General features: G+C 36.1%; 1 pseudogene; it reads right to left on the minus strand.

Moving 5' to 3' along the window:
- Positions 1-15,403: 15,403 nt before the first annotated feature.
- On the minus strand, positions 15,404-16,496 carry LOC141690676 (uncharacterized; annotated as a pseudogene).
- Between the last annotated feature and the right edge of the window lie 6,917 nt (positions 16,497-23,413).

Genomic DNA, 23,413 nt, shown 5'->3' on the forward strand with positions numbered 1-23,413 from the left:
CTAACTCTTCAACAACGAATTAAAAACTAAGATAACCATGAACCACACCAACCACCTGAACCACCAGTGCCACCTAGACAAATTGTCACTTTCAAGGCTTTTCAAAATGTGAATCCACCTGCATTTCATGATACCACTGATCCAGTAATAGCTAACACATGGATCAAGGAGATGGAAAGGGCTTTTGAGTTGGTATAGTTAGGAGACGATCAGAAGACGCCGTATGCTACTTACTTCTTGAAGGGCGAAGTCATCTATTGGTGGGAATCAGTAAAAGCTATGGAAGCAACTCAACAGGTTTCTTGGGAGAGATTTAAGAAGTTATTTATGGACAAGTATTACCCTAAGTACATGCAGAATCAGATGGAGCTTAAATTTTTGGAGCTGAAGCAAGGGAACATGACTGTACTGGAGTATGAGAAGAAGTTCACTGAGTTGTCAAGGTTTGTGACAAAGTATACCAGCACCGAGGAGGAAAAAGCGAAAAAATTTCAGCAAGGATTGGAGCCTTGGATCAGAGATAGAGTGGCTATGTTTGAGCTTGAAACTTATGCGGGAGTAGTTCAGAAAGCTGCTCTGATTGAGAATAATGGGATGCAGTCAAGGAAGGAAAGAGATAACAAGAAGAGGAAGGTTCCATTTTATGGAGAAAAGTCTGAAACTGGAAGTTCACAAGATCGGAATGTAAAGAGGATTGGATTCCAGAAGGGCGGAAATTTTCAAAAGAAGGGAAATTTGGGTAAAAGGCAAGAATCGAAGGGGAACAATCAGGCGAGCCAAGGGCAAGTTGGAGAAAATAAGTTCCCGAGACCGGAATGCAAGCACTGTGGAAGAAGGCACCCTGGATTATGTAATAAGCTGAGCATGACATGCTATAGGTGCAATCAGAAGGGACATTTGGCGAATGAGTGCAAGATGCCGAAGCCAGGAGTTACATGTTACAAGTGTGGGAAGACTGGACACATAGCTAGGGAGTGCAAGGCAACCGGACCAGTCAAAGCTCTGATGAACTTGGCAAGTACCAGTGCGAGCGTGCCAGTTGAGGTATTGGCATTACCTCCACCACCTACACCAACCCCGCAAGCAACAACAAGGACATTTGATCTGAAGATGAAGGATGCTGTTCAGAATTCTGAGGTGATAGCAGGTACACTTTTACTTAATAATGTCAAAGCTAAAGTATTTATTGATTCGGGAGCAACAAGATCTTTCATATCAGAATCTTTTGTTGATAAGCTTCAATGTGATAAAATGATTATGAGTGAGGTAGTAAATGTGGTAATTGCGAACCAAGAGAAAATTCATGTGAATCAATTCTGTCCTAAGTGTGAGATTGATATTACGGGGTATAAGTTTTCAGCCGACTTGATACTCTTCAAATTGGGAGAGTTTGACATAATTTTAGGCATGGATTGGTTAGGAGAAAATAGCGCTCAGATTAATTGTAAGACCAAGAAAGTGTATTTAAAGACGAAGAGTGGAGAGAAGGTAGTATTTAAGGGGCAGAGGCAAGAACAACTATTTCTTACAATCGTTCAGGCTAAGAAGCTACTTAGAAAAGGTTGTGAGTCGTTCCTAGTGTATGTAGTGGATTCAGAAAAGGGCAACCCCAACATAGAAGATATCCCTGTAGTTAACGAGTTTCTCGATGTGTTTCCAGACGAACTACCAGGCTTACCACCAGATCGACAAATCAAGTTCGAGATCAACCTTGCTCCAGGCACGGAACCAGTTTCAAATGCCCCATATAGGATGACACCAGCAGAAATGAAAGAGTTGGCGAGCCAGCTACATGAATTGTAAGATAAAGGAGTGTTACGGCCAAGTACGTCGCCATGGGGAGAACCTGTTCTGTTTGTCAAGAAGAAAGATGGGAGTATGCGTCTATGCATAGATTATTGAGAGTTGAATAAGGTAACGATCAAGAACCGCTACCCGCTACCAAGAATAGATGACCTTTTTGATCAGCTAAAAGGAGCAAAATGCTTTTCAAAGATCGATTTGAGATCGGGATACCATCAATTAAAGATCAAAGAAGAAGATATTCCCAAGAAAGCATTTAGGACCATATATAGGCATTATGAATTCCTAGTAATGCCGTTTGGATTGACCAACGCCCCGGCCGTATTTATGGATCTGATGAATCGAGTATTTAAGAAGTATTTGGACAAGTTTGTCGTGGTATTCATTGATGACATCCTTATTTATTTTAATTCGGAAGAAGAACATAAACAGAACCTCTGGATAGCATTGGAAATACTTCGTCAAGAGAAGTTGTATGCCAAGTTTACCAAATATGAGTTTTGGTCAAAGGAAGTTCAATTTTTGGGGCATGTCATTGGAAATGAAGGAGTTAAAGTGGATCAGGCAAAGATTGAGGCAGTTATGAGTTGGGAGAGGCCAAAGACTCCTACGGAAGTGCGAAGTTTTCTAGGGTTGGCAGGATACTATAGAAGGTTCGTCAAGGATTTTTCGAAAATCGCCACGCCATTGACCAAGTTAACCAGAAAGAATCAAAAGTTTGAATGGAGTGCAGAATGTGAGGATAGCTTTCAAGAGTTGAAGCAGAGGTTGGTAACAGCTCCGGTGTTAGTACTTCCAGATGACCAAGGAACTTTTGTGATATTCAGCGACGCTTCACATAAGGGATTGGGTTGTGTGTTAATGCAACACAGTAAGGTGATCGCTTATGCATCAAGACAGTTGAAACCGCATGAGTTGAAGTACCCGACGCATGACTTGGAACTAGCCGCCATAGTGTTCGCACTTAAGATTTGGAGACATTACCTCTACGGAGAAAAATGTGAAATCTACACGGATCACAAGAGTTTAAAGTACATTTTCACTCAGAAGGAGCTCAATATAAGGCATAAGAGATGGCTGGAATTGATCAAGGACTATGATTGCTCGATAAATTACCATCCTGGAAAGGTGAATGTTGTGGCTGATACTCTAAGTAGGAAGGAGAGATTGAATATGATGACAACATCAAAGGAATTATCTGAAGAAATCAAGAGATTTGAACTGGAACTTTGTGATTGTGGAAAAGTTGAAGAATTTTGTCGTGCAATGACTTTTCAGCCAACACTAGTGGAAAAGATAAAGAAATGTCAAGGAGAAGTAATGGAGAAAGAGAAGAATCAGTTATAAGGAGAGGAGATTAATACTCAAAGGGATGAGCAAGGGATACTAAGGTTTTCTTCCAGAATATGGATTCCTCATGTACCTGAATTAAAGAATGAGATCCTACACGAAGCCCACAATTCGAAATTTTCAATCCACCCGGGAAGTACCAAGATGTATCGGGACTTGAAGAAAAACTTTTGGTGGCCAAATATGAAGCAAGACGTAGCGGAATGGGTTGCGAAGTGTTATACTTGTCAGAAAGTGAAGGCAGAACATCAGCGACCAAGCGGATTAATTCAGCCCCTAAAGATTCCAGAATGGAAATGGGAAACTATCGCTATGGACTTTATAGTAGGACTACCGCGAACGAAATCCGGGCATGACGTTATATGGGTTATAGTTGACCGTCTTACAAAGTCAGCGCATTTCCTTCCAATTAACGAGAAGTCGTCATTAGACAAATTGGTTCATCTGTATGTGCGCGAAATCGTACTAAGGCATGGAGTACCTGTATCAATAGTTTCAGACAGAGATCCCCGATTTAACTCGAGATTTTGGAAGCAATTTCAAGAATGTCTTGGCACGAAATTGAATATGAGCACGGCATACCACCCGCAGACTGATGGACAAAGCGAAAGGAAAATTCAAACAATCGAAGACATGTTGCGCAGTTGTGCAATCGATTCTGCAGGAAGTTGGGACGACCACTTGCCGTTGATTGAATTCTCTTACAATAATAGCTATCATTCTAGTATCGGTACGCCACCATACGAAGCTTTGTACGGGATGAAGTAGGAGAAGGAAAGATTCTCGGCTCGAAATTGGTACAACAGTTGCATGACTCAGTCAAGTTAATTTAGAAAAGGTTGTTTGCTGCTCAAGATAGACAGAGGAAGTATGCGGATCCAGCGCGTAAAGATGTTCAATTCCAAATTGGCAAAGCTGTTTTGTTAAAGGTGTCACCTAGAAAAGGTTTGTCTAGATTTGGCAAGAAAGGGATGTTAGGACCTAGATACATAGGTCCTTTTGAAATTTTGAGTCAAGTGGGGAAGGTGGCCTACGAGTTGGCCTTACCACCTCAGTATCAGCATGTGCATAATGTGTTCCATGTGTCATTGCTTAAGAAGTACAATCCTGACACTAGCCATGTGATAGAATATGAACCAGTAGAAATTCAGGCAGACCTGTCATTTGTGGAGCAACCGATCAAAATACTCGACTGGCAAGAGAAGAGTCTTAGAAATAAGTCAGTAAAGTTAGTAAAAGTACTTTGGAGGAACCCTAAGGTCGAAGAATTGACTTGGGAGTTAGAGTCTGATATGCGCTCCCGGTATCCTCATCTGTTCTCTTAGATTCTGGGGACAGAATCCCTTAAGGGGGAGAGGGTGTTACAATCGGCATTTTCGTATAATATTAATTGTAAATTTGGTGTAATTATAAAGCCGAATGCCAATATATTCAACTATTGTATGCTTGTGTGAATGAGAATTTCTGCGTCTTAAATTTTGTTATGTGGTAAATGATTATTCAAATCAAAAGTTTATTTATTTCTTTCATTTTTGATTTATAAGGAATATCTTAAACCTTGAATAAATTTCTTTTTAAAAGTTATTTTGTTCACAAATTTCAAAAGTAGTTTTATAAAATTTCTAAAAATCCAAGTTATTTTATGGTATAAATTTTATAATTTTTGAACTTGTATTTTATTTTATAAAAATAAATCTTTATAAATGTTAATTGTCATAATTAGCAAATTACATAGTTGTCCTTGCATGCAAATCCTTTCTATTCAATCCAAAAGGGCTAAAGAAACAATTACCACCCCACTAACTCTTATATTTCTAGCCAAATTCCTTCTTTACCCTTGCATGCAAAATGATCCAAGTATAAGTGGAAGGGTAGTCATGTCAATTCCTATTCCCACTCACATTTGTCAAAACAAAAACCATAAAACAAGTAAAAGCCATGGTCATCTCACACTCCACTCACCACCACACTCTTTCTTCCCTCCCTCATCTCTCTCACTCTCGGCCTCCTCCCCCCTCACTCTCGGGTTTTGCCGAGATCAACCCCCTCCCCATTTTCTTTCTTTCTCAATCAAGTTTCCGCCTTCTACACAAGTAAATGTTACTTCCCATACCATGATCATTTATATTTCAAAGAGTTTTGAGTAGAAAGTTTAAGTTTTAAGGTTGCATGTTAAGGTTTTAGTTGAAACTCAAAGTACAACCTTGATTCTTGTGGATTTAAGGTTGTTTTTTAGAGGACTACAAGGAATGGAGAAGTGCCAAGTTTTGAGAAGGAAACTCTTGATATTAAACGGCCATTCCCTTCCATTTCATTCGGTCATGACCATAGGGGAGCCGAATGAATGGTCCTTGAGACCATTCTTGTTGCTTTGTTCAATTTTTGCATGTTTATGTGATAATGGCTTGAATTTTGTAGTGAAAAATTTGATGAAACCCCTTGCATGCTAAGTGATCATCTAGATATAGCTCATTCTAGGCTTGCATGTAAATTTCCTGGTAAAACATATTTAGAAAACATGTTGTTTGGCTTGCAAAACTCGAAGACATGCATACATGTGGATTTCACTTAGAATGTTATAAGATTTAGATCATTTGGAAAGATTTTATTAGTAAGCTATAATTTCAGTAGGAATAATGTGTTAATATTGATTAATGCTTCTTGATGCATGGTAATAAATCGTGTATATCTTTTATAAAATGAATAACTTGTTATTTCAAAACTTGATGATTTGTGAGTTGTGAAATGTGGTTTCTTTTGTTTTGCCATGATTGCACTTTAGGTAAGGATGATCTCTACCAAGATTATTTTGAGTATAAGGGAGTTAGTTTAGTAGATCACCATATTTAAGTCTTGGTTTGGGTATTGGGTTGTTGGTGGTTGAGTTGTCAAGTCAAAACCTTGGAGAAAGGAGAGATATAATTTCTGCAGAAAATCAGTTTAGTACCCTGAGGTTTAGAGTGAGTTTTGACCATGTCATTGATGTGCACTTTGAGACCCAAGCCACTAGAAGTTAGTATTGGGAGTATATAAAAGGTTTTATGTGTTGGTTGGAGGTTTGCATGTCATTTGGTTAGGTGCACAAGTAAAATAACAAAATCTGTCCAGCAGGGGACAGTTTTGTTGCAACTTAGAAATAGGGAGATTTGACCATGTCATGGGTAGGCCCGCATTAGGCACTATTGGGACTTAGTTAGAGGGAGTGTCAGAGAAGTTTTTCCAGCCATATTTCATAGGATATGATTTAGAACCATGTGTCACAAGTTAATTCAAGTCAGGGTGTTTTCTGCCCAAGAAAATAGGGGAACCATGGACTTTGAGCTTAGGCCCAAGAAGGCCCAAGCCAGGCCCTTGAGCCACATCAAGTTTGGGAGATGCCCTTAGGTCCTGAGCGTCTTGTGAAAGAGTTTTGAAGGAAAACCTATAGTTTAAGGGTGTCAAATGCACTTAAGAAACCATAGATGTCCTTCTGAAATTTGTACCAGTGAACACTTTCACTTAGCACATAGTTTTAGAACACTTAGGAGTGGGATTTAGGTTGACCACCATAGTTGTAAGATAGTATAAGGTCAGTAGAATAAAAGGCACAAGTGAGGGTCAATAGGTCTTGGATAGTTTAGTAAATGCACATCGAGTTAGGAAGCCAAAATTAGAAGACTTTGTCTAGTTTAGCGACCAAGTGACTTAAGTTGGGGGATCGAGATCATCCAAGCCTAGTGTTGCATTATGGTGTATATGGTGTTATTTGGTATTAATATATGATATGTGATTATGTGGCTATGTGTTTGCAACTATAAATTAAAGGAGAATATAAATTAAGTGCATATAGGCCTAAGTGCCATCCGTGTTTAAATTCGGGTTGTAAATCGGTTAAGTTGGTGAGAATATATTATAATGAGGATTATTATTATTTATGTAGGATCTCGAGACGAGGGAAAACTTGCCATAAAGGTCGAGTGGAGCTCCAGTTGCTGCTACCAGTCAGACCAGACCAGCCTTTCTCAAGGCAAGTGATTCAACTTGTCCTTCATATTCACTGCTAATAGTTCATAAATTGCTGCAACTATCCTGTGTCATTTGATATATTAAATCAAGCGTATATTATGTTTATCTTTGAATTATATAGAGATGCCATGAACCCTCGAGTACGTATTGCAAAGTAGTCTTATCATGATAGTATATTAAAGTAATTCGAATGCCATGATAAAAGAAAGGGTAGTTATAACTCTTGGTTGATTCTCTTGATTAACATGCTGATGATTCCTAAGTATTGATATCTCATCCTGATACTTGAACCCCTATAGAACCTTACCTTGAACCCTGAAAGTCAGATACTTATCAAAGTGATTCCTCATTGATTGATACCCCTCTTTCTTATCCTAAAGCTTGACAATTCTGATATATGCTGAGCTAAAGATCATTTCTGCATACCTTAACACCCTTAGTATTCATGAAGCTTACCTTCTTGATGATCCAGCACTTGAACCTTGATAAGAAACCATTGCTTTAAGCCCAATTTGGCATTACCCTTCATGATATCCAATAGCCTCACTAAATCCCCTTGTCCAAACTTTGATATATGAAAACCATTCAGTTACCCTAATAGAGTATAGTTTTGTGATTCATGGCCCTGAGATTTAGTACCATTTCCCCGTGTTTCAAGTTGATCTATAATTCCTTGATAAAAATGTTTACTGTAAAAAGAGATATTGTTATAATTCGGCATCAGTTTTTGAAATAAATAAAATGTGGGTTTTCAGTCCCAAAGGGGGATAAATGTTTTCTTTGAATGGTGGATCTGGACTGAGACGCGAGTCCTTTCCACACTTATATTAGGCTTAAAAGTTGCCTAGGGATTCCCATTAATGTTTTAGAACCCAGCGAGGTTTGGGATTACTTCACGGCTGATCACCGGCTGTAATCCGTAGTGTCATAAAATGATTTTGATTAAAAGTACGATTTTGAAATTGTTTTGATATAAACAAAATGATGTCACCACCCAAAAGTCTTATCTCTCGATATCATTGGTTATGTCCTCTCACTGTCATTCCTTAATATATATTTCGATTTATGTTTGGTATCGTATTGTTTAGCACTTGTTGAGCTTTTGGCTCACTCCTTGCTTTACCCTGATATTTCAGCTAGCAGCTATGGTTAGATTCAAGCAGACCGCCCGTAAGACCTGTGATGCTGATGCTTATATTCGAGCTCAGGTAGAATAAGTGATAGTAGTTTTGTGTGAGGACTCGCTATTTTTAAAAATCAGATGTAATAGATGGTAGTGTTGGGCTGTTCCAAACCCTAAACTGTAAGATCTTGGATTTGGTTATGTTTACTTCTTTTAAAATGTTCTAATAGTTATATTTAAACTATTGGTAAAGTTGGGGTGTGACATCAACCTAAATTAAACACATGTATTTTGAAGAAGACCCAATTTGAAGAAACTAAAAGTGTTGTGGATATGTTGTGAACTTGATGATTTCATTAACAAAACACCTTGGTAGATTTTACTTAGTGAAAAATGTAGCACTCGACGGATAAGGAATATAGTCCCGACGGATGACTCAATATAGTCCCGACGGATGCTGATTTATTATCCATCGAGTGAGTAGCTTGTGTAACAATAAGTCTGTAGCACATTTCTGCATACACATTATTTAGATTCTGTAGTAGTACTCAAGTCATGTTGACTTTAATGAGATATGCAGAATAGGTTGATTAAATGTACATAGATGATGTCTTGTAATTCTGTGTAAATGAAATGAAGTCAAGTGCCAGATTGCTACCCGACGGATAAACAACAATGCCACTCGACGGATGATCAACTAGGCAACCCGACGGATGATCATGAACCCGACGGATAAAGAATTCAAATATCTGTTGACAGTGACAACACAGTCACATGCGTCAAATATATGCAAATGGAATGTGGAAGCCTATTTAACTGGGTTTTAGAGAACAAAGAAGCATTGCCATTTCCATGCTATTATGAAGACATTCAAATATGCTGGAATAGAGTAATGAAGCAGCATAGTATTAGACTTGATAGGTTTTATTTTATTGTCTTGTCTTATTACTTTGTAATCTTGGTGATATAAAAACCAAGAAGTAGCAAATAGAACAATAAGAACACTAAGCAAGAATTTCTCAGAGAAACATTTGTAAGTTGTATTCTTAGCATTTCTCTGCAAACTTAGTTGTTCATATTTGTAAGTAGCTGTGAGCAAATCTTGCTACACAGAGGTCTCTTGATATAATATATATATATATGTGGTGGATACAGTCAAATCCACCAGAAAGTTTTCAAGGACTTGTGTTTTTAATTACGTGTGTATTGATTCATTCCAAGTTATTATTCCGCAGTTTGCAAATCAATTCACATAGTTATATATTATTAAGATAGAACATTTTATATCTTTGTGAAAAAGTTTCAAGAATTTCATTCAACCCCCCTTCTGTAATTCTTGTTGCATTGTTAGGGACTAACAAAAAGCGTATGAAAAAGAGAGGGGAGAGAGAGAGGGAGGAGAAAGAGAGAGTTGTACAGATGAGATTGAAACAATGAGACAGGTTAGTGAAAAAGATTAAAAGCGATCCATGGCAAAAAACGAGCGGGTTTTTTGCCGCTCTAAAATTTCATCTCTACCACAATTCATTAGTGGGCTGCATTTTATATTTATTAGTTTTCAATTTTTTTATTTTCAAAATTTTAAATTTAATTAATAAATATTTTAACTAATATTTAAAAGTACTAACTCACTTATCTAATAAGTTTTTATTTACTTTAAAATGTAGTTATTACTTTTATACATTTATGTTTTCACTCAAAATTAATATTTAATTTTATTGAAGTAAAATAAAGATTACATAAATTTAATAAAATAAAATCTTTTATACTATTAAAAAATAAATTGACTTATGTTGAAAACGCCTATTTTTAAGAAAAATAAATTAATTACTTTGATACAGTTTAGAAATTTCTGAATTCAAAATAATATTTAATTTTCTTTCTGCAAAAAAATATATATTTGTTTATTAATAATGTAAGGTAACATTATTCATGCATGTTGTAATGTTTAACACTTTCCATCTAAGGTAACACCAAGTTTGCAGTTAAGGTAACACCAAAACAGCAATGTTGTAGTAGGCTAAAAATAACATATCTAAGGTAACATAATTAAGCAACGTCCATGATGAGGGTGTTGCGATAGGCCATTTATGGTGTAGTGCTTGGACGCAATAAAAGCTGATAAAAAGAAGATTGAATGGGCTTATAATGATATGTCCCTCACCAAGGCGGAACGTATCTGTCAGGTAGATGAAGTTTACAAAAAATATGACAAAATGGAAATTAACCTTATCGAATAAGAAGATAGCTTAATAACAAGGTACGTTAAAGCTCATGAGCAATATCTATAGATTGGAGAAGAAGAGAATGAAAAACAGATCGAGGCTGAGAATGATGAGTCTGATCAATATGTTGTTAACCTTGCTGATTTTTAAAAATTAATGTAATTGTTTGGTCATGCTGTAATTATTTTTCATGTTCCCATTTTATGTAATACAAAATGTGCAATTTCTATGTTTGAATTTTGAGGCATAATTAGAACAAGGCAGCGTACTGTTTATTTCATTTAAGTGATTTATAAAGCATAATGTAATTATAACTCAACATGAAACAGAAACATATAAACAATATTAAAATTGTGAATCACAGGAACCTTAAATATGAAGACATGATATACCCAAAGAATCAAAAGATGCAAATGACTCTCTAATTCCACAATCAAGTCATGGGAAGAAGTTCATCAATATGTTCAAGCCTCCATGAAGAATAAGACATCAAGGGACTTCCAGTATCAGTTACATAGTTTGATTTAAAGTATTTAAGGTCAAGGGTTCAGTGTTTAAAGTAATGGATAATCAACCAAGATGTATCAGTTCAGAATTGTCAAGGAAATTGAATTAAATCATTTCATGCTAGTTTCTTGTCAACCAGACCAGTGCACCAAGCCTCAGCATATCAGAAAGGGTTTGATTTGATTATATAGAAGGAACTTTAAATAGTGATACAGTTATTGGAACCTAGATTTTCTCTAAGGAAAGAATACCTTCTAGGGTTACAGGGTCGCAAGTAAGGATCCTAGGAAATTTGGTTAAGTCATAATTCACCTCTGTGACACCAAGGTCGTAAGTAAAGGCTAAATGGTGAAATGACTAAGGCAAGGTCGCAAGTAAAGGCTAAATGGTGAAATGACTAAGGCAAACACCCTAGTCGCAAGTAACTCTATAGGGAACACCCTGTTCGCAAGTAAGTCTACAGGGATTCTACTAGTCGCGAGTAACTTGCAAGTGAATACCTCTAAGGCAAGGTCGCCAGTATCTTGTACAATAATGGTTCTGTTCGCAAGTATCTTACACTAGGAAATTTCTAAGGGCGCAAGTAACTTCACAGGGTCGCAAGTATCTGCTTACAAGGTCGGAAGTATCTTACTTAAAGAAAAATCAAAGGCGCAAGTAACTTTACATACAGGGTCGCAAGTAACTGTACTTGGTTTGATTTTATTGATACAATGCAGAATAAACAAGAAAAACAAGTGGTGTGAATAAAGACACCTGTCCAATTATTTGTGAAGACAATAAAAGCTGAAATTGAATGTTTATTCAGTTGGTTATCTTCTTCAGTTAAATAGAAAGTGTTTACGGGAGCTCCATTAAAGAACCTCGTTTATTAATCTTGTAAACATAGAGTTGTGCTGCTGAATTTATTGTAGCTAATCAATTTTTTGATTAGATTGTAGCAACCTCAAGGATTATATTAATAAAATAATATATTCCTCAAATTATTTTTGTGTCTATTTTGATTCCGTACTTATGACGAAGAACTTGTAAACGAATCGAAAAAAATTATAGGTATCATATTCAACCCCCCTTCTACGATACTTTGGGACTAAAAATTGGTATCAGAGCTTGTTGATTGATATAGAAATCAAGATCTGGAGAAATAAACAAGTTCTTGAAAAATTTCTTAAAAGTTTTTAATTTTCAAAAATTCTCATTTATTGATATTTTTGAACTTTAAATAATTTTAATTCCGCAAGATGGTGAATAACTAAAGAATTGGAAGTATCAAGGTTCCCCCATTCGATAGTGATAATTACAACCTATAGAAGAAAAAGATGATGTTGTTTATGAAAGCTTCGAATCCACTTTATATTGGGATATTACTGAATGGCCCTTATGTCCTGATGGCAATAGTTGCTGAATCCACACTACAACTGGTTTAAGAATTCCTTCCTCGTCTACTCCCAGGAATCCGTCTAAATATACGGAGACTGACAAGCAGTTGATAAATCTGGACACAAGCCTTCAACTCATAATTATGGAATCGACCGATAATGATATGAGTCATCAACTTCTAGGAAGTAACAGTGCAAAGGATATGTGGGATAAAATTGAGCTTTTGATGGAAGGTACAGAAGAAGTCAAAGAGAACATGATGGATATTATGACTACTCAGTATGAGGCATTCAAACTTCAACCTGGAGAAACACTATCTTCATTCTTTGAGAGATATACAAGATTGTTAAGCGAATTAAAGCTTCAAGGGAAAGTTTATCCTATACGAGAGTCTAACAGGAAAAGTTTATGCTGATGCTCCCTGTTCATCTGGAACAAAAGAACACATAAATCAGGGAAAGAGCTGATTTTATTACCATGTCCCTGGATGTAATCTATGGAAAGCTAAGAACCCATGAACTGGAGCAAGAGCAGAAAGCTATTATCTATGGACCTGGCTCTATCGACAGTAAGAGTATGACACTTGCAAAAACCACTGTATTTGTAGTTCGTGAACCTGAAACCCAAGAAGTCAAGGTTGCACCCTCCTCAACAATCAAGGAAATTATCATAGCTGAAATTGCTCATGGTGAGCCAGAGGATGAAAGTGAGTTTTACACTCAGGAAGAACTTAAACAGTTGGAAAACAAATCTATGGCATACATGGCTGCAAATTTATTCATGTTAGATTCAGAAGGAAACCCAATTATAAACCAAGGGGTTCATCAGGGAGATTTCAGAAAGGGAACTACTCATCAGGGTCAAGCTTTAGAGGAGGCTAAAAGTCAAGTTGGGTAGATAAGAGCAAAACAATATGTTATAACTGCAATGAGTTGGGCACTTTACATCTGATTTCCGAAAGCCCAAAGCAGCAAAAAGAAATGATTCCTATGAAAAGAAGAAAACTTATAAAGATCTGAGGAGGAAGAATGAGAAGCTGAAACAAAAGTTGAATGCTTATGTGGTTAAGGAAAAGGGAAGAGCGTACATTACTGAAGGAAAAAGCTAGGATGATGTTGATTCAGATGAAGAGGAAGAGTATGTTAATATGGCTCTTATGGAAGACTCTACAGATGAATCACCACAATCATCTCAGGTTCCTGAACTTACCACTATAGATATGTCTGTGTCTGAATACAAATCTACTATGCATGAACTTACCTTAGAATTGTATAATGTTCATACAAGCATGCTTGCATATATACTTGAAAATGATAAATTAGTTCTTAAAGCTGAGAGTTTAACCTCTAGAAATGAAGAACTAGAATTGCTTGTAGTTGTCTTAGAAGACCTTAAACAAAAGAATGAATATCTAGAGAATAAGGTTAAGTGCAACAGAGACATATAAGCCATTATTAGAACCCAAATTGCTGACCTAGAAAAGAAGTTACAGGTGTTTAAGAATCACTATGCCATAAGTGGGCTATTGTAATGCCTAAATGGTGTTACAATAGGCCCCAAAATCGTTACAATAGGTCTATTGTAACACCAGGGGGCGTTACGTATACGAGCATTACAATAGACACCCTAATATAACACTTCATTGATCTATTGTAACAGATAGGAAAACATTACAATAGACACCTATTGTAACACTAACAGGCCCAAATGTAATGCAAAATGAGTGATACAATAGTTTGATCAAGATTGCATAAGTGGGACCACTGGTGCCATATGGACCCCACCTATGGGTCCCATATTACCTATCGTAACAGTAGATTTTATCTATTGTAACACCAGTTTTTAGTTAGGCAACACTGGAATATGTGTATTATACCAGTCTTTGTATCGATTATAACACTAGTAATATATGTGATGTAACATTATATGTAGACAAATATTGCACCAGAACAAACAAATATAACAGTTATTATAAATTTTTTGAAATATAAGGCATGTTTTGAGAACAATCCATAATCAACAAAAACATCAAAGTTGCATACATAAATACATAAGAGTCTCAGCTCTGCAAACCAAACAACTACATAATAGTAAATTCTCCAAACCATCCCCAATGCCAACGACGACCAAAGTACTATAACATAACATCTAGGAAAAAACTACTCTTCGACTATTATTGGATATGAAATTATACAGAATAAACTGGGAGAGAATCACTTTTTGCCCTTCCACACTTTCCTGATCTGGATACAAAATAACCAGGCAGAAAGATACTTGTTCTCCCTCATTCACCATTCCTTGCTCCTGTATACAAGTCATATCAAATTTCATAAGAATCAATAGAAGTTGATTTGGTATTAAAATGGCATAGTTGGAAGTTAATTTAGGATATGACATGAGGAATCAGTCACTTTTAAATTTAAAAAACCAGAGCCTCCATTGACAGGCTTACGTTTGAGTATGTGAGAATCAACCTTAGTTGATTTAGTGAATGTTGTTACTGCACTCATAGATTTGAAAACTAATAATACATAATAAGGTAAAAGGGTTCTTTTGCTGATGATTTTAATACATAACGCTCTGCTAAGAATCTAGTTCAAGTTCATGAGTTCATCTTATGTTCTTATCTCTCAGCAATATTTATTACTACAATGTTCACCTTAGAATTTTAGAGCAAACAATTATATTCTGTAGTTTCAGCGATAATAAATAAACAACAAAAAAATGTCAACTAATAGCATAGTAGCACGTGGCTCAATACAAGATTATGATCGGAACATATAAAAAAACATGAAACATTCAAACGGATGTAAAAAATTGAATACATACATCAATATTCAGAATTGTAGAATATTTACTGAATGGAGCAAAAAAATGTAGACAACACACTTAAATAAAGAGGCAAGAAAAATTAAGTAAGGTTCAGACCTTGGTCTTGGTTTCACAATGAACATTAAGTTGCTGCAATATAATATCAAGAAAACCTAAAGATCTAATTAACCAAGGTATATCAATGAATATTCAGAATCACAAAAAGAATTGTTATGTCGGCAGTCAAAGTCACGTAAGTGAGGTATGGTCCGCCGCCCATTCTTTCCAGTAAGAATATCACCGCAAATAAAATCAGATATTAAACCATAATTATGAGTAATTTAGAGAAAATAATTCAATTGAATTGTATATGTAAAAAGATATTAAAGGGTGAGAAAAGTCTAACAATAGCAGCTAAATTAAGGTTAGAGTCCTTGTGACCCAGCTCTTTGATGAGCTCTCTCATCTGAAGAAATGGACTGGACATCTCTGTTAATTCTATTGATGCAACCATCTCTGATCCACACTAATCAATGCCAAAATTGTTACACTATCATGTTACTACAATCTGTTTTGTACAAACTATGAAAGTCCAGATTATAACAAGGAAAATGTGTAATGAAATCTAACGAAGCAAATATATCATGCTACTTAAGAATGGTCAGTAGAATAGAAGAGATACTCGGGAAAAAAAGTAAGTATGTAAATTACCATTTTGTAGGCAAGGCCTCCTCCCAGTCCGACAATGCTGACTAAATGGTGACGGAGTTATCGAGTTTAATTTGGTTGTCGAATAGGCAACATATTAGATCATATATCAGATATGCCATGCTAATCGCCAATGTTTGCGCCTGCATTTCCCATATACATACTTTACAAATCCTTTCTATATCTGTCTATCTTTCATAAAAAGCTAAGATTAACCAAACAACATTAATTTTTTCCATAACATATGAGTTACTACAAGCAGGCAACATAAACCCGCACTCTAGAAAAATTTACACATACCGTGAAGTATACGAGATCTTAGTCAAAATCAGTTTGTCAAGCAAGAAAGGAGTTACCTGGAGAGTAGTAGGCTGAGAAGCTAAAGGGCAAACAGGGCATCTCCAATCTTGAACAGAGAGAACCGACAGAGTTACAACTAAACAAGCATGAAGTGTAGAAACTATGCGGTTGCAGAAATCAAAAGAACGCTTATGAAATATCTTTCTTGTTAATAAAAATAAACTCGACCATAAGATCATTCCATATACAATCCAATTTACTATGTGTTCTTCATCTCCTCCCATTTATAAATATCTATAAACTATACAATACCAGGCCTTTTCAAGAATGCATTTGGAGAAGCAAACAATATATCAGGTTGCTTTGACCCATATGAAAATATTTTACCTATTTATGTTTGATGACGATTCTATGTACAACCTAACTAAATGTATAGTCCCATTTTGAGCTGCTTATAAAGTTTAACATGTTTGAAACTTGCTACTCCAAAGCAATTATTTATCTAAACTTTTAAAGTCATGGACAATAGACCATCAAACTAAAGTGTGAGAATTGACCATAGGTGTTTACACTATTTATACATGCCAGTAAAAATCATTTAAGTTAAAACTACCTTAACTGACTATAAATTCTCATTTGGCAGGTTATGGTGGTAACTATAAAAAAATCAAAAGTGAAACCCCAATATAATATAACATAAGATACGACCAACCTATGTTAGATATGATCATCCTATTATGACCCACATCATGATGATATGTGAAGGAGTAAACTAAAAAAATGTTTTGTTTTAATATCTTTATAGGAAGATTAGTAACGGAATCAAGCCAAGTAATTTGCCCTGTGAATAAATGTAAAATATTAGCTTCAAGCTTTGCTTTGAAATGCAATATTTTGGCATGACAATTATAATATCAAGTAGACCATCAGTAAAGAATAGTAAATGCAATAAGCACCTGGAATAGTAGGACAGATTAAAGCATATGTATTGAGTTCAATGGATAAAGCATTGGCAACCGTAAAGGTGATCCTTCGGACTTTACGTTTCTTAAATATGCGCTTCCTCAGTTGCCTTGTGCAAATCAGATGAAAAAATGACAAGAACAAAAGACAGAGAAGAATCCAGAAGGGACTTTTCCCAGGAGATAGACAAGCAATCAATTACACTATAAGGTTAACTCTACCTCCTCCACCAAGCAGATTGTTTCATCACTATGCAGCAATCCGCAAAGTTCATTTCAAACTTCTTGTAATAACCCCAAATTTTGGAATTTTTGAAACCCTTATGAATAGTGTTTTGCTGATTATGCTGAATAAGAAAACTTTTCATGCCACACTATGTAGGAGTTCTTTTATTGATCTTCTGGGATATTATTAGTACTCTATGTGGTATATAAGTGTATGTAAAGATCGTCGGAATCCAAATCCGAACACTTTGATTTTTCCCGAAAATCCACCAGATATCGAAAGAATTGAGTATAAGGTAACAGGATAAAAAGGATTTAAATTCAAGGATTTTAAGAGAGGATCATAAAAGGAATATAATATATTGAGAAGGGTTAAGGGAACCCAAATAATAAGATCCCGGGTATGATCCCTCAAACGATAAACGAAAACGAAAGTTAAGCGAACCGTATAACAGATCAGCGGTCATTAGCCAAGTAATTAGAAGCTAATCAAAGAGATTAGTGGGGATGATGTCATCAAACCAATAAGAGGAGGACAAAGGTGGGAGGATGACATCACTTGGTGACATAAGCATGACCAAAGCAAGTGTGTTGTTGGTTGATTTAGAACCACACAAAAGTTACCATGGTAAAAGGTAAGAAAACAAATCAAAAGCAACCAACCAAGCCAAAACATTTCATTTTCATCAAAAAACACAAAACACCTCCATTTTCAATAAGAGCTCTCGGCTTTTCTTCTTTTTCAAAGAGGAAAATTCTAAAATTCAAGATCCAAGCCTTGTTAATTAGTGAGTTTTGTTTAGTTTAAGCTTGGATAAGGACTTTAAGGGTGATTCCAAGCCATTCTCTTGATTCTCCACTCTCCAAGGAAGGTTATCGGACCCACTCTAAGCTTAAGTCTATCCGGGAGCACTCAGGCAAGTTTTCTACCCGTATAAACTGTTGTTGTGATGTATATGTGTATATGCATGATCTTGTGATAAATGCATATTTGTTATTAGCAAATTCTTGCGATATATTGGAGCATGTGATATGGTATATATGTATGCCTGTTTCGTATTCTTGATTTATATATGTGTTGGTTCAAATGCTTATTAGTTGCATAATACATATGCTGGAGATAAGAGGTATTTGCATATACCCTTAGTATAGGGGACCCAAAGGTGAACTTTTTTCTAAAACCGGGAGTCGATGCTCCCGAGTATAATATATATATATATATATATATATATTTATATATATATATATATGAATAGTTTTTAAAACTATGAATCAAATAAGGTTTATTCGATAACCTTATTTTATTAATGAATATTATTTTGAATATTCATTCGAGGGCTTATGACCCCGTTTATTTTATTAATGAATATTATTTTGAATATTCATTCGAGGGCTTATGACCCCGTTTATTTTATTATTAAATATTATTTTGAATATTCATTCGAGGGCTTATGACTCCGTTTATATTATTAATGAATATTATTATTTGAATATTCATTCGAGGACTTATGACTCCGATTATTTACTAATTATTATTCTTTATTTTATTAAAGAATAATGTTTCGATAATTAAACTTATTTTCGATTATTCAAATAAAGATAGTACTTTCGTATAAGTATATCTTTGGTTATTTAATATTCATTTCAAGGAAGAGTTTTAAAACTTCTACTTCGATTATTTTTATAAGGATTATCTTTATGAGAATATTATTTAAATAATAATATTCAGATATTTCTAATATACTGGGACTGATTTATTTTAATAAATCAGCAGTACTCCAAACATTCTAAAAAATGTTTTCGAGTCTTCAAACTGATTTCTAAATACTCGCTCAAAACCTGGGGGATCCGCCTCTGTGGTGTATTTTACATTCGCAACGTGGTTGCTGTTTTGAGAAAACAATTTGATTACTTGCCCAACGTTCGGGAAGTAAGTCCCTCTAATTGAGTCGGCATAAGCGACAGGCCGGGGTACGGTGTATCAAAGTGTAAGTGGCTGGGTGGCAGTCCATCAACGCGTAAGAGGCCGGGTGACGGTCCAGCACAAGGTCCTTATGTGGCCAGGGTGATGACCGGTGGGGGATTCATCCATCTACTAGTAGAAAAGGTTACTTATTGGTATCTTTGCCTGATCAGCAAGATATCAGGTTTATGCCAAGGTTTTCTCCTTTCCGAAATTCATTGGATATTGCAACTCTATTTATAATTTTCATAACAGAGGTTTTCAAGGAGTGTATGAAATGTATATATATATAGGTGTATATATATATCGGGACTTAATGAAGTATCTCGTAACTTCATTATTTATAATGATATTTCAAGGATTGAATCTATTCAAATCTTATCTTGTAGTCTCATCTGGGTGATGAACTTTTGAAACTGATTATAACTTGAACGGTGGTAGTTCAAGTAGTATTCGGATATAAGTATATTGGAGTATCTGGTAACTTCATCTTTTAAACTTATATCTAGTAAATGATTATCTTGTGCATGTCAAAGATTTTCGGAAAAACGTTGAGACAAGGTTAGATATATGAGATCACCTTGCAACGATATTTTATACAGTTATAAATGGGAACTCTGTGTATATTATACATGTCATAGGATTTCCAAGATTGTGAAAAGTATATATGTACATATATACTGAATATTTTGCGACTTGGTCGCGGTAAGATATCAAACTTGGTTCATTTCTTCTTGACCAAGACTTTCATGAGTACTATGAGAATGCTCATATATTGTAAATCATTATACATATTATTTTGGTGGGCTTGTTGCTCACCCTTGCTTTCTTCTTTCATCACACAACATCAGATAGACAAGATGAACATGACCAAGCTTTCAATTCGCAAGCGGTTAGAAAATGTTTCGCAGTTTGCTGGAAGCGTTGATGCCGCCGTAGCTGAGGTAGGAGCTACCAATAGGCTAGGTTTTCAACTATTGATGAACCAGATTTTTGTATATTTATGAATTGTAATAATGGCAAAGAAATGTAAATTTATTCAGAAACCCTTTTAAGGTGTATTGGCATATAATTGTGGAATAAAATGACTTGTGATTATTTTTGGATATTCATCTCTAAGACTATAACTTGTGGTGTGTGTTTATGGTGGGGTCACAGTACAGAATAGTTGATTATTTATTAAGATTGGGTGTTATTAAGGGAAATGGAACTCGTGACAACCCGGATCCCCGACCCCGGATTTGGGGGTGTTACAGAAATGGTATCAGAGCCAAGCGTTATAAACCTCAGAGATGATATGACGTTAAAATAATAAGTTCACTAAGATAATAAGAACTCTTGCCAAGTTCATAGTCGGGCTACCTAACATAGTACTGACAGTTAAAACCCTTATGGGAACCCTTAAAAATATCATGATAGAAGCGTAGTTCGTTATCGTAGATGGTAGCGGGACTCTGAACCCTGAGGTTGAGGAGCAACAACGCGATGATGTTTTATTAGTTATTGGAGATCAGATTGTGGATCCAATAGAGCGTCCTAACGCATGACCGGATGATGTTCATATTGAGGATGTAGTGGTTGAGGATGTTGTCCTAGATGGGATTGTTGCTGAGGAGGACCTCGTGGAGGATCCTAACAAGAATGAATAAAGGACCATTGAGGAATTGATGACCATGGTTAGGGAAACTACCAGAGGTAGGATTGGCCGGTCACTACCGGAGGTTCGTTCAAGTTTGTAAAGATAGTAGCCCCTTTAATGCGACTTACTCGTAAGACTGAGAAGTTTGAATAGACAGAGAAATACGAGAAAAGCTTTTAACAACTGAAGCAAAGGTTGGTGACAGCCCCTATGTTGGTATTGCCGGATGAAAAAAGGAGATTTTATGATTTGTATTGACGCTTTGCCTAAGGAATTAGGGTGCTCTTATACAGCACAACAAGGTGCTCGCGTACGCGTCAAGACAATTAAGGGAATATAAAAATTCGATATCCTCACCCATGAGCTTGGGCTCGTGGCAATAGTTTTGCCCTAAAGATTGGAGGCACTACTTGTATGGAGAGAAGTGCGAGATTTACCTAAGCCATAAGTGCTCTAGTGCATTTTCATGTAGAAAGAGCTCAACATACGCCAGAGGAGGCGGTTAGAGCTAATCAAGAATATTGATTGGGAGATTTTTTATCATTCGAGGAAAGCCAATGTGGTGGCTGATGCCCTTAGTAAAAAGGAGAGACTCAAGATGATAATGTCTTTGAGAGAGTTTATAAGAGGTTTTGAGAAAATGGAAATAGAAGTGAAGGTAACCGGAACCGGTACCGAAAAGCTGTTTGAGATTGCAATACAACCCGAATTATTGGAAAAGAACATATTGTGCCAGAAAAAGTGATGAATGAAGGCAGAGAGCCAACAAATAGATAAGAGATTAATACCGAGAAAGATGATAAGGGAATAATGAGGTATTCCTACAGAATTTGGGTTCCAAATGTTCAAGAGTTTAAAGATAAGATCTTAGATGAAAGCTAGTTTGAGGAATAAGATTTAGAGCAAACCCTGAACGTGATAGTCAGGGAGGTCGCCATCAAGATAGAAGGAACCCATAACATGATGAAGTGGAAAATGAGGATTTAAAATATGTAGGATGACCCCGATTATGGGGAGGAGGAGGAAATGTTCAGACTAAGGAAACAGAAGTCGAGTAAGGAAAGGAGACCCGAGACGGTACTCCTATATGAAAATTTATGGACCTTTCTAGATAGAACTTAGACTATTATCCCCAACCACCACCCTGAGGAAACAATGCGGTGAGAAATTCTTTCAGGACCTTTAAGTCGCTAAGCTCTCAGAGTTCCAAGGAACAAGCTGACCCAGTCGAGGCAAGAGCCTAGCTAAAGGAAATATAGGAATCATTTGAGATTCTAAATGATTGACGAATCACAAAAGACTATTTTTGTCACTTACCCACCTAAGAGAGAGGCCACCCGCTGGTGAAAGTCCAAGGAAGGCACGGAGCCAGAGGTTACAATAAACTGATTAAAGTTCAGTCAATTGTTTTCAGGAAAGTACTTCCCAAGGTTATGGAGATAGTGTAAAAGATTTAGAGCCAGAACAAAGGCGGACGAGTATGATGAATTATGAATCTAAGTTGTAAAAGTTGTCAAGATTCGTTCTGAGGACACGAATCCCGAATGACGGGATGTTTGAAATCAATGCTTATGTTGTGTTGGTTCATGAAATAATGATAAGAGAAAGGAAAATAAAAAGGAATTGAAGTGGAAAGGAATATAAAGGCAATAGAGTTTGAGGAATGATAAGGGAGTTGGGTATGAGTAAACCCTAAAGACTCGTAGCAATAGAAATAGAGAAGTATGTAATCGTCAGGATGAGGGTGATTCACCATGAGTTAAAATTGATGGTTGAAGGCATAAGAGATATATATTTTATTCCCTGTAAGTTGGGAGGATTCGAGGAAACCTTGAGATAGTTCGAAGGATAAATAATGAGACGTGGATCGACTAAGGAGATAAGAAAGTAAGAAATTAGGAAAATTGGATGAAGGTAGTGACCTTCAAGAATGTGAAGTGTAAGACCGGTGGCTTGATACCCAGAAAGGGAGACGCCAGGTATGAGAGATATCCCAACATTGAGATGACTGTTGAGATAAACAACAAAAGTAAATACGGAATTATTAAGAAGAAGTTCACGTTGAACACGACCAATATCTTCCAGAACATCCTTGTTATCATTACCAAATTAGGCAAGAAAAGCGGATAACTGTTGTTATCTTTTGGAGGCCATATTGATTGACCTCATTTTGAATACAGATGTTATTATGAAATTAGGCATATACTATCGAGGTGGGAATGATTGAATAAGACACCCTTATCAGGGATATATGACTTGATTTATCAATGGAAGGATGCATGTACCTTTTTAAAGGTGGAATTAAGGATAGAACATCGGTAACTTAAAATGAATCCTAGGGAAATGCATAAGGGTTGGCATTTCACCCTTAATAGGGATAGTATGAGTTTTGACAGTATGAATTGGAAAGGA

The sequence above is a fragment of the Apium graveolens genome, chromosome 10 (genome assembly GCF_009905375.1).
Source record: "Apium graveolens cultivar Ventura chromosome 10, ASM990537v1, whole genome shotgun sequence".
Classification (NCBI taxonomy): Eukaryota; Viridiplantae; Streptophyta; class Magnoliopsida; order Apiales; family Apiaceae; genus Apium; species Apium graveolens.